Genomic DNA, 12,029 nt, shown 5'->3' with positions numbered 1-12,029 from the left:
ATTCCTGTCTTTCAAATCATGAAGATTATCTTTATTTATGAAACTAACTAATGGCCTTTCTCGGTAAAAAATAATTAAGTTAATACATCAAAATGTTATCAGAAACACGTTGGTAGACATTATGGCCGAAACCATTAGTTAATGTAGCATGTAAATCACTAATTATAATTTAAGAAATCTCATTTGGCTGTATCAAATTATGTTCTGGACATTTAATGGCCTATATTGCAGCTTATCTTTCGTTATGACTTCAAGAACATAATTGAGTGTTTGAATTACATTTTAATTGCGAAGTAGGTTTTTACATGATTCGATGAAGCTATTGAAAATAAAACAATATATTACAATTTTGCAAAAAAAGGGATTGACGGTAAATTATTTCTTATAACACCTCACATATTTCTTCAGATTAAAAGTGTACTTCGATATTTAGTCGCCTATAATGATTCTTATTAATCGTTAATATCGATGGTCTCCTTTTTACGGCCATTGCAGATCGTTGATCGTCAAATACCGTAAACCGTGATACTTTCAGTTAGTTTGGCTTAAGTTCCCGAAACGGCTGACGTCTTACAAATTTCCAAAAACGGTAAAGGGTGCAAAAATTCAATCATTACATCAAAACAATTATTAACCTGCTTGTGAAAATGGGATTTCAGTGACTCAAAATTATAGAAATAATTAATCTTACAAGGAATTTTATGAAATCTGTTCAGATGTTCCTAAAGATAGTGTACGCGAAAATCAAAATCCACAAGATTCTTCATTATCCTATCAGATGCTGGTACTGATAAAGGCATTAGAGACAAGAGTTTGTATATGATAGGTATGTAGATAAAAGTGGACATTTAGAAACTAAAGTTTTTGACATAGTCCAGGTAAAAATGGTCATCTTGAGAAGGTTTAAGATGGATATGCAACCAGTGAATGTAAAAATTGAAATGATAACCAATAAGCTTGTTGGAATTAATACTGATGGGACAAACGTGAACTTAATACATAAGGTGAGCAGTTAAACTATTGATTGACACATTGAACCAGGAACTTGGTGGTAATGAAAACTGTGGTAACTATGTAACAGTTGTGCAATTGTTAGGCTGATAATTTAGATCTTGCAGTATGTGATACAAAAAAAGATATGCTATACTTTTACTTTTGCGAATATGAAAGAGTTTTTAAACTTCAAGTGATTGCCGGTGGAAAAGATAAAAAATCCTGATAGAGCAAAACACTTTTGGAAACTTCTTACCACAGATCGTTTCCTCGCTTTAATGCATTTCAGGATGGACTGGATTATTAGCGATGTGTTCAATGTTTTCCAAGTAAAGGCATGTCTAATTTCACAAAGCGCTATCAGAATGGGAGAATTGATGGGAGAATTGAAGCAAAAGTTGGTTAAAATGAAGACTAGGAGAGGAGAAATACTTAGAAAATATCTTATAGAAAATCTAGCAAGGCTCTGACATAACTCAAATAAACAATGAGGTAGATATGTACAAGACAAAGAGGATCTCATCTGTGAAGTTATAAATAAAGTCCTGACATCTACAGAGTTCTTCCATAAAGAGAGATTTATCCCATCATTTCCGTAGATAACATATTCAAATTCAATGACTGGCCTGACAGGAGGGAAGCGTACAGAACTACTTTCCCTTTTCTAAGCAGGATCATACCAAATGCCGAAAAAGAGTCAGCAAAAGAAGAATGGATGGAGCTGAAATTATATATTAAACATACACGATCAAATAAGAACTTCAAATATATTTAAGAAGGGCCTCAAAGCATGCTGAGTAGCCAGGACTCTGAATATCTGAGCAATATTTAAATTATTCCGCAGTTAATGCTTACATTATCACCAATCACAGCTGAATGTGAACAAGGCTTTAACCTGTCTGTGCTCTGTCTTTGCCCTGCCCTGTCCTGTTTTTGTTCGGGGTCCGCCTGGGCTCCTTGCCGTTGGTTCTTGTTGCTGGGTTATATGGGGGTTGCGTTCATTGAACGCCGCCTTTCCTTGTTGATCTTGTTTATCATATTTTAACAAAATGAACCTGATGATAAATGACAAAAGAAAAGAACCCGACTGCAGTATAACTCATTGCCGTCATTAGCCACAATCTTCTGTGACGGACACCATTGTGAAATAACCCTGTATTCATTTCATGGATGGACATTCTCTGATCGTGACTTTATAATTGCAAACACATATACTGTTACAGCGTTCTGGCAAACCTCATTTGAGAGAGGATTTTACTTTCAAAAATGAGACAAGACTTCTGTACAGACTCAATCAAATCAATCTGCAAATTTCATGTAATTTTGTCCAAGGGATCACCCCTTTTCTAGATTTTTATCATCGATAAGTTATCTTCAGACGTTATGTTCGTTAAAGGAGAAGAAAAATAACAGGAAAAAAAACAGATTCAATCTTAAAACATGTTTGCAAGGTTAATGTTTTTCAGGGTTATTGTCTAAGAACCAAAAACAGTTAACCATAACAGTAGAATAATTTTGGGTTTTCTTTCTTTTTTGTGATGTTTTTGAGCTTGCTGAAGTGCGTTTGCCAACATTGCTGTCGGGTTACGAATTAACAAAAAATGTTTTCATATATATAAACAAATATTTATAAACGGCTAGTTGTCATTTGCTTTGATTGTTTTTAGTCAGGAATGTATCTTTTTCCAGATGGAAAATATATCACATCTTTACATTTTTATTTAAAAACATGGTTTGATATATTCTTCGCATAGACCAATATTATAAAAGTCTGGAAAAACTTTTAATTACCAAATTACCAAATTGAATGATTAATTTACAAAGTTTTCAATTTTAACAAAGATATTTTAATCATACTCAGATTAGCAACACAGCAACAATTTGGTGATATGTTTTGAATTATTTCTGGTTTAAATATATTGAATAATTCAGGAAATTACTTAAAATCAACTCTTTTGTATTCTACATTTTTAAATCTTTTGAAAATTATGTTGAATATCAATAACAAATGTACAATGAAGGCCTTGAAAGTGTCTGTTAAATAAGGAACATGTTAGATTCAAATGTTGCTTAAAGAAAATAAATTGAATAAGATCTAGACTCTAAGCTAGCTTTAAGTAATGAGACCCAGGTAATGTGTCAATCATTCTAACATGCTTCACAATACTCCCCAGTGATACTGATAATGTTTCAAAACTATGTGAACAGAGACCAACAAGGCAAGGTAAGGTTCATAGAACGGAAACCCCGACACAATCCAGTCACACCAATAAGGCTCAAAGAAGGCACCGAACCAATATCGGAGGAGAAGAAGGGGACATGTAATAAGCGAAATGATAAGAACTTAAAGAGGCTGGTGTGGAAATTAAAGGGACGAGGGTGTACGGACAAAGGGGTGGGACATGCTTCAAAATTGATAAGAGGGAGAATAGAAAGAGGATACGACCCATGAACAACAATATAACTATATATGACATCACGAGACATGAAAGCATTCAAAACATGCAACACAATACAGAAAAAATACCTTTAAAACATGTGAAGGAACGAAGAAAGGTACCGCCTTTAAACGGTCTATAGAAATAAAACTTAATTTTGCTATTAAAATTAGATTAAATAATTTAAATATTGGCATTTTATCATATTATGTTAGATTTTGCATAAAGCTTTTATCTTTCTCTGCCTATTGCTTTCTTGTTTAGGGCATACCCATTGTTTTACTGTGAATGTCAAGAAATTATCTTACTGATGACTCTATGACAACAGCCTTATGAACATATCTGTATTTCTAAATTCATATTTGTCATGTTCATGTATAGATGTTTAATTCTAATCTTCAAGTCTGTGCAAAGGTTCAAAATCGAAATTTGTACTTTCCCTTTATTTTATTTTTACAAAATATTGTGACAATTTGAAGGTATTGCATACAATTTACTATACTCCATTTCCTGTTTACTGAACGCCTAATGTGTCATATAATATAACATAATATAAAAGTTGACATAGGTTTGCCTTGCAAGTAAGCTATTATTACCTTTCATTATGACATTAATTTATGAGGGAAAAACAAATCGCAAAAATGATGAGCAAATGTTGATGGCCCATTTTTACATCCGTTGAATCAGATTTGTCTAATTAGGCTCTTTGGTGAATTTCTGATAACTGTTGATATACGATTTATCCACCATAATGTCAAATATACGGTAATTAGCTTTATTGCAGACTTCCAAATCATGAAGATTTATCTATAAACATGACACTAACAAATGCCTTTCTCGGTAAAAAAAACTAATTAAGTTAATACACAAATAATGTTATCAGAAACACTTTTGCTATAATGGCCGAAAACAATAGTAAATGTCTAATATAGATCACCAATTATAATTTAAAGTATTAGCATCCTTATGCATTACCTCCGCTTTGAGTATTCAAATAGGCTAGAACTACTGTTAACTACATTGATAATGAGGGCCATGGGTTCAATCCCCAGAAGGGTCAACTTTTTTCTTTTCTTTTTCTTTTTACATTATTTATGTATCTCTCATGTCCCATTTGGACAGAAAAAAAGTGTTTAATTTTGATTTTTATAATTTATATAGTTATTTATTGGCTAAATTATGCTAAATCTAGTCATAAATATGGTACCTGATATTTTCAAAGTGTAATATAATCAAAACTAGACGGTAAAAGTATTTCATATTTTACGTCAAGATCAACCAATATACTTTTTTAAAAATTTAGGGAAACTTTGAAAACAGGCACTCATTTAGGTAAATTTTAAGAATTCTTTAAATTAGGCTCTCTAAGTAGAAAAATGGTCAGACACGTGGTAAAAATGGGTGGGGTAGGGTAACATTTCTATACAGATTTCATAAATTGTAAGTAGAAACCATAATTTTGCTTATGTGGATTGTCAGCTGAATGGTACTATTTGTTTCTACAAAAAAAATAATGGGAAAACATTTTTCATTAGAATGTTATTGCAGATTATTTAAAGGTTCTTCATTTCTAAAAATGGGCCCTCATAACATCCTAGCTTGAGTTCAGAAAATTGGCCATTACTTGATTTCCGTACGGTAAACATTGCTTAAATTTTGCATACAGGTGAACTTTAAGGTATACATCTGACCTATGATGTCAATTTTTTTTTAGTTCCTGATAGTGCCCATTAGGGTCCTTAAGGAATCTTATTTGGTTTTTATGTTCTTCACATATAAGGACCTATGTTACTTGCTATGTAATTTTTACATGGTTCGGTTATACTGTTTGGAATAACATCATTATAAAAACATAGTTGTGGTAGTCATGTTATATTGTCAAACAAGTGCATTGGAATCTATCTTTTAAAGTTTTATCAGAGCAAGACATATTTATAGATAAAATTTGAAAAAATATACCAGTATCAGCACTTAAATCATCAATTCAAACTGCAATGTATATTGTTTCATTTTGATGGATAGACATTCTATGGTCGTTACCTTATCATTACAATTTTTTTTACTGTTAGAGTGTTCTGGCAAAGCTCATTTGAGAGACGTTTTTACTTGCAAAAACTGCTTTAAGACTTAACATAGATAAGGTATCTTCAGACATTATGTTAATTAGAAGATAAAATACGAAACAGAAAATACAGTTTTTATCTTTTTTAGCGTGTCTGCAAGGTTGTTATTTTCCAGCGTTTCTTTTCTAAGAGCCAACAACAGTTATCTAAATAGAATAATCATTTTGAGTTTATTTAACGATTTTTATAAAGAAAAAATCATATCGATTATGATTTGTTTGGGTTAATATTTAACGGTTTTATCGCTTTATGGTACGTTATCTTGGATAAGGTCACATTGTACTAAATGCGTATTATTATTCTTAAATGCTTAATTTAGTATTGCATGTATTATATCGGTATACATAATAACAAAGTCGACATAACTAATATGATCTTATACAGATCTTAAGCATATATTGTTTCAAAAAAACAATCAGGTGTAGGTCTGGTGTAGGTCACATGTCTATGTGCAGTGACCGTTGAAAGTAGAACGGAAGAAATGTTCAAGTTACTTTTAAGAATAAAGATTAGATATACCTATACCTATCTTGTATATGCTTATGAGGATCTGTGATATTTTAATTTAAATGAACAAGAAGCGAAGAGAAGACGATAGTCAGATCACTTGGTTTACAATATACAATATGAAACCGTCGTCATGAATGTAGAATTAATTTGTGAAAATCACAAAAGAGGCTTCAGATGTCTAACAATGTAATTAAGAGTCTAATTAAGTCTGTCTAATTGCATTTTTATAAAAGCAAAACTTTTAGCATACTTTAAGACACATTTATACTAAGGTTAGGACACATTTACCATGTTTGCTAATACATCTGGTGTATCTTTATTAAGTTATATAGAAGTGTATTGAACTAATTTGACTTAGATCTACTTAAACTTTTTGAGACTAGTTCTGGCATATATTAAATATAATTTTAGTTAAATTGAATTGAGGCGAATACTGTTTATAAATTTGCAACATCGAGAATAAATCAAGAAATGTATGTGAACAATAACTTTGATTGAAATTAAGTAAAAATATGTTAAAATGTTTCTTCTAAACACAAAATAAAAAAACAACACATCATGAGGAATTTTTATTTTAACCGTTCATATACTGAACCATTCATATACTGAATAGTTCGGGTTATAATCCATTACCAACACCATAAATTGTTTTTAAACTGCTTGTAAAATGATAAGTTTTAAGATGGATTCCTCCACTGACAATTATTTATATCGTAAAACGATAATTAGATCAGCCGTTATTTCAATGGTAACTTCCACCATTCAATTATCATATCTTACCTTGATGATAAATGAAATCTTTCATATATATTTCTTGTGTGTTTTGTTCTTATCCAGATGGTAGACGTAGTTTTGTAAGAATTTTGTCGTCTGATACGAAGACAGTACTGTTCAATGCCGCATTTATATTAAGCTTTTCAAATGAGCAATTGTTTAACGCAAAAATTGCGATTATTGGCAAGGACTGATCATGCCTGTTTAATCATTTCGATCAAATAATATTTCCAATTTCATTTCATATTTTGGCGAACATGCAATTATTTGCGTTTTTAAGTATGTCATACTTGAGAAAATTGACAAACATTTCCGTTATTTCCTTGCAATTATATACTTGCACCTGCAGCAATCATGTTTATGACATAAAGTTTGACATATTTCATCCGCTTTATTAATGAAGCAGTCAACAAGCGCTGATGTCTCAGCACACTTCATTAGGACAAAGAACATTTTTAACGTTTCCACCTTATAAAACATATGACGATGAGCGTTCCAACATATTATCGCTCTCGAAAATTTAAAATAATTACGTACAAACAATAATTGTTAATGACATTGATACTTAAAATTTAAAATGATATTATTATTCTAACCTCTTCAAAAGATTTCTCTGTGGCTTTGAACACCGATGCTTTCCTTAAAATATTATTATTGTATTACCTAACATGAATCAGTCTGTCCACATTTAACCTGCTGTACCTCTTATTTAGTTGTAAATGGGGAATGCTTACAACATAGAATATAAGGTCGTTGGAAATGCTACGCTACCAAAAAACTTTAGATACCTAGATTATTTCATATATATGAGCAAATTACCTGTTATCAGTAAAATACTCATTAATGTTATAAAGGAGTATAATACAGTTAAAGCAAAAAAAAGATCACTTTTAGTAAACATTAATACTTTATGTCATGAAAAGCCATTTTAGGACCCTGCGAATACATTAATCTTTGAGATAAGATCAACGATAATAATTATTGTTATTTGCGTAAATTCGTTTTTGCCAGGAAATTTATCTTTTTATCATTTGTAAAATGAGCATATTTTTACATTTCTATTTAAGGATATTGCTTGATCTATTCATGACATAGACCAAAGTTATGAAAATATGGTAAAACTTTTATTAAGAATAAACTTTTCAATCTTATTGACATATTACTAGTATTATCTATCTTACGTTCCCATTCTAATTTACCCTTATCTTGCTCCTTTGATAAATGGCTGACGATGTAAATAATTTGGGATAAATTGGCAATGCTGGTTGTAGAGGAGACAGTCCAATTTGTTGTTGCCAGATTAGGTGATTTTCGCACCTCACTTGTATAAAGTCTATATGTGAAAGCTGGGGAACCATCGCTTCCTCCCCGTCGAAAAAAGCTATCACTTCAATATACAACTAGAATTTCATCTAATTGCAAAAATCCAGCTAAAAATATTATTTTCAAACCAAGTTAAACTGACAAATTTGTTAACAAACGAAAAGAAATTAAAACATCAGGCCTTCGTTTAAAGGATGATTTAGATAAATGTAATATTAACCCAGACGGTATCCTTCAAAATGACGATGAGGAAGTTCCACCAAGGACTTAAAATTCCCCGAAAATAAATATTAACCTTTCAAATGTCAAAAAATCATCAAATTCACCTGAACATTTCAAAGAGAAGTTTCTAGCTATTAAGGAAGAACATGAAGATTTTATACATATTTATACGGACGGTTCAAAAGATGGTTGCAAGGTAGGTGCGGATGTGTTTGAACATAATCTTACATCTAGTATGAGGTTACCAGATAATGCATCAATTTTACTGCTGAAACAAAAGCTATAGATTTAGCATTGTCATACATAGTACAGCATGCGCATGATAAATTTGTGATATTTTCTGACTCGCTTTCTGTTTTAATATCCATTAAAATAAAAAAAAATCTGACAATATAATGATGAAGAAACTTCTTTTACGATTTCATTATATACTTAAAACAAAATCTGTATTATATTGGATTCCAAGTCATGTAGGTATACAAGTAAATGAAAAAGTAGATGTTTTAGCTAAACAATCATTAAATTTTCAAAAAACTGACTTATTGATTCCTTATTGTTACCTGCTTGTGATTGGATCGGCTATAAATAAACTCGTATCATTTGAATGGAAAGCAAATTGGTCGTTCAATGTCGCTTTTAATAAGACTTCACGATATAAACCCATCTCTTGATGTGTCACCATCTCTATCTCTGTCAAACCGCCGTGATCAAACAGTTTTTCTTCGATGCCGAAATGTCCCTTTCGTGTAGGTTGTAATGAAAATTTTACTGTCAAGAATTTTCTTCTTGAATGTCATGATTTTTCACAGGCTCGTAATAGATTTCATTCTGTAAATTCACTCAAAGAACTCTTTGATGCAATTCCATCACAAAACATCATTGATTATTTGAAAGTGATAAAATTGTATTCTAGGATCTAATTGGCTAATTTTTATTGTCATTTATAAAGTTTTATATAACATTTTGGGACTATTATAGCATTCGGCACGATATGGCCAGCTATGTGTTGACGTGCGGTAAAAATCCAAACAAACAAACATTAATTAAGTATGATTTCATATCCAGAACATCTTGAATGTTATAAAACAGTTCTATAAAGTTGCCTTTATTCCAGAAACTGCAAATCGATAAGTGTTCTAAAACGGTGTCGTTTTTATAAATTAACTGTACCTTAATTTATTGGTTCATTAAAATGTGACGCCATTTCACGGACACACATTTATATATCAAATGTCTTTTTAGGAATAAAATAATCTTAAAACTTACTACAGGTGCAGTCAAGTTATAAACATAACAGTCAATTTAATGAGGAATATGAAAAATGTTTTATACTTTGAACATTGTAGAGAACAGCAGAGGAGTGATTTGGCAAGTTTACTAATGAAGACATAATATCAGACGATAAACTGTAATCTGAGGAGATGTACGATGTGTGTGCATGTCCAGAATTGGGCTGAACATCACCAGCAATATCTATGAATATCCATATCAAAAGATATAATAGCAGTGATATTGAAAAGTAGATGTAGGTATGATATACCATATCAAAAAATCAGGGAATTTTCAAAATAAACCCGTCTACTTTGGTGTCTAATGGATACTTGTAGTTATATACCCGATGAATTGTCAATGACTATCTTTAGAGAACATAAACAGGTCTTTGTTTGGTACAGAGACTTCAAGTAGAACAAATGAACGGAAAGCAAACATTTGAAGGAAGTGCTATAAACAGGAAGAGGTTTTAAAGATTTATTTCAGGCTTTGGCCGTAGAAAAATAAAAGTGTGATATTCATCGTTTACATGAACGTATTTTTCGCATTACTTCAAGAAAGCAATGGAAAATATAGAAAATGAAAGAAAACGTAAGTAAGTAAGATATTGCACAACAAGAGAAGCAAAATTATACATGAAAATTGATACAAAGACATGTCTTATAGATTTTTATTTATCTGCCAATGAAGACACTAATAACATCTACCCTCACAGAATAAAATCACAACAAAACATAAAGCCTGATTCGAAATGATTTAGAATCATTAAGTGACCTACTTGTATTCACTGAATATTGCTTTTGTTCGTCAATAAATAATTATTCTTAGAGTCTTTTTGGTGAAAGTATCTGGCGCCAATGTTTTTTTTTTTTTAGAAAAATGTATAATGAAATAAAAGTAATCAAGAATAATGAATATCAATGTGACAAAATATGGAAATATTGATAATTTGTATTAAGTGTTTTTGTAATAGTCTTATAATTACAAAATAAATAAATAGACAATCATTAGAATTAAATGTTTTGATATGTCTTTTGAAAAAATTTCATTTTTAATCATCCTTTTATTTTCCCCTACATTGTCGTTCTTATATTTAAGCGGAGACAAAATCTTCTCTAATATCTTCCAAATCATACATTTAATGAAACAAAGCATAGAGCATATATAACATGAAATTCGTCTGGTGCTTGAGTAATATTTTGATTGACAGAATATTTTTTACTTAAACAGGTTAAGTTTTTGTTTTTGATATGAATATATGGTGAATCTGTTAGATAAATATAAAATTATTTTAATCCTTTGGATTGTAATTTGATATAAACCATAAACAACATTATTTTTCATTATATCACTTAAAAATAAATATTTTTAATAAATAGTCGTCGATTTGTATTAAATGAAATCAAGGAATTATAAAAGTACGAGTTAAACATGCACTAATTACGATTCTGGAGACCAATTTTTTTGGTTTCTTGTAATTCCTCCGTTATAGTGATCTGTTATATGAGGAATTATTTTTTGCAACTGTATCCCTCGATAACTACATGTCAAAATGAAATTAGAACCTTTCATGTTTTCAATACTTTCTCTGTAAACATGTCAGAATAGTGGTCAAATTTTTTGGATTGTTATCTTTAAGCATTACGAGACATTGTCTAGATTGTTGTGAAATAATGTAATGTTGTGACACCTGTACAGTAAATTGTCACTTTGTATTCTTTTTGTGTGCCTTTTTCTCATAAACTCACTCGGGCAGCATTACTTTAAGACAGACAGTATTTCAAAATTTGTCTATTAAACTTCATCTTCATTATCTTAGATAAACATATTTCTCGTTTGGTGTGTTTATCGATAACAATTCTCATCTTGGATTTCTAAATGGCATCATTATTTGGATTATTGGAAATACAAAAAGACTACTTACAAGCGAATAATGATGTTGTCTAAGTTTTGACAAATTGTTAACAAAAAAATGGGACAATTATTTAAATATCATCATCGAATCTTTTCAGAAACGTTACAATGCTTGATTTATACTTTCTGTAGCTAGCTCTTGTCCCATCAATTAAGGTTGATCAAAAATTGATCACATACTATATGAAATAAATCAGACATTGCATATAGTATAATCATGTTACATATTACGTAAAGATAGCTTTTTGTTTGTCAAAGAGTTTCAATATTTTAGATTTATTTTTAAAAAAAAAACGTTAATAACACATGTTTTCTCAATTGTTATTTCACCTATTAAATATACAACAATAAATCAAAATAAATAATAAAAAGATCCTAGATTAACATTAACAACGTTATCTGCATCTAATATGTGTTACACCCTTGTTTTGTTTATTATTGTTGATGTTAAAATCGAAAT

The sequence above is a fragment of the Ruditapes philippinarum genome, unplaced genomic scaffold (assembly GCF_026571515.1).
Source record: "Ruditapes philippinarum isolate M1 unplaced genomic scaffold, ASM2657151v2 ctg2163_1_1_1_1, whole genome shotgun sequence".
Classification (NCBI taxonomy): Eukaryota; Metazoa; Mollusca; class Bivalvia; order Venerida; family Veneridae; genus Ruditapes; species Ruditapes philippinarum.
Note: the sequence above shows the minus strand (reverse complement) of the source record.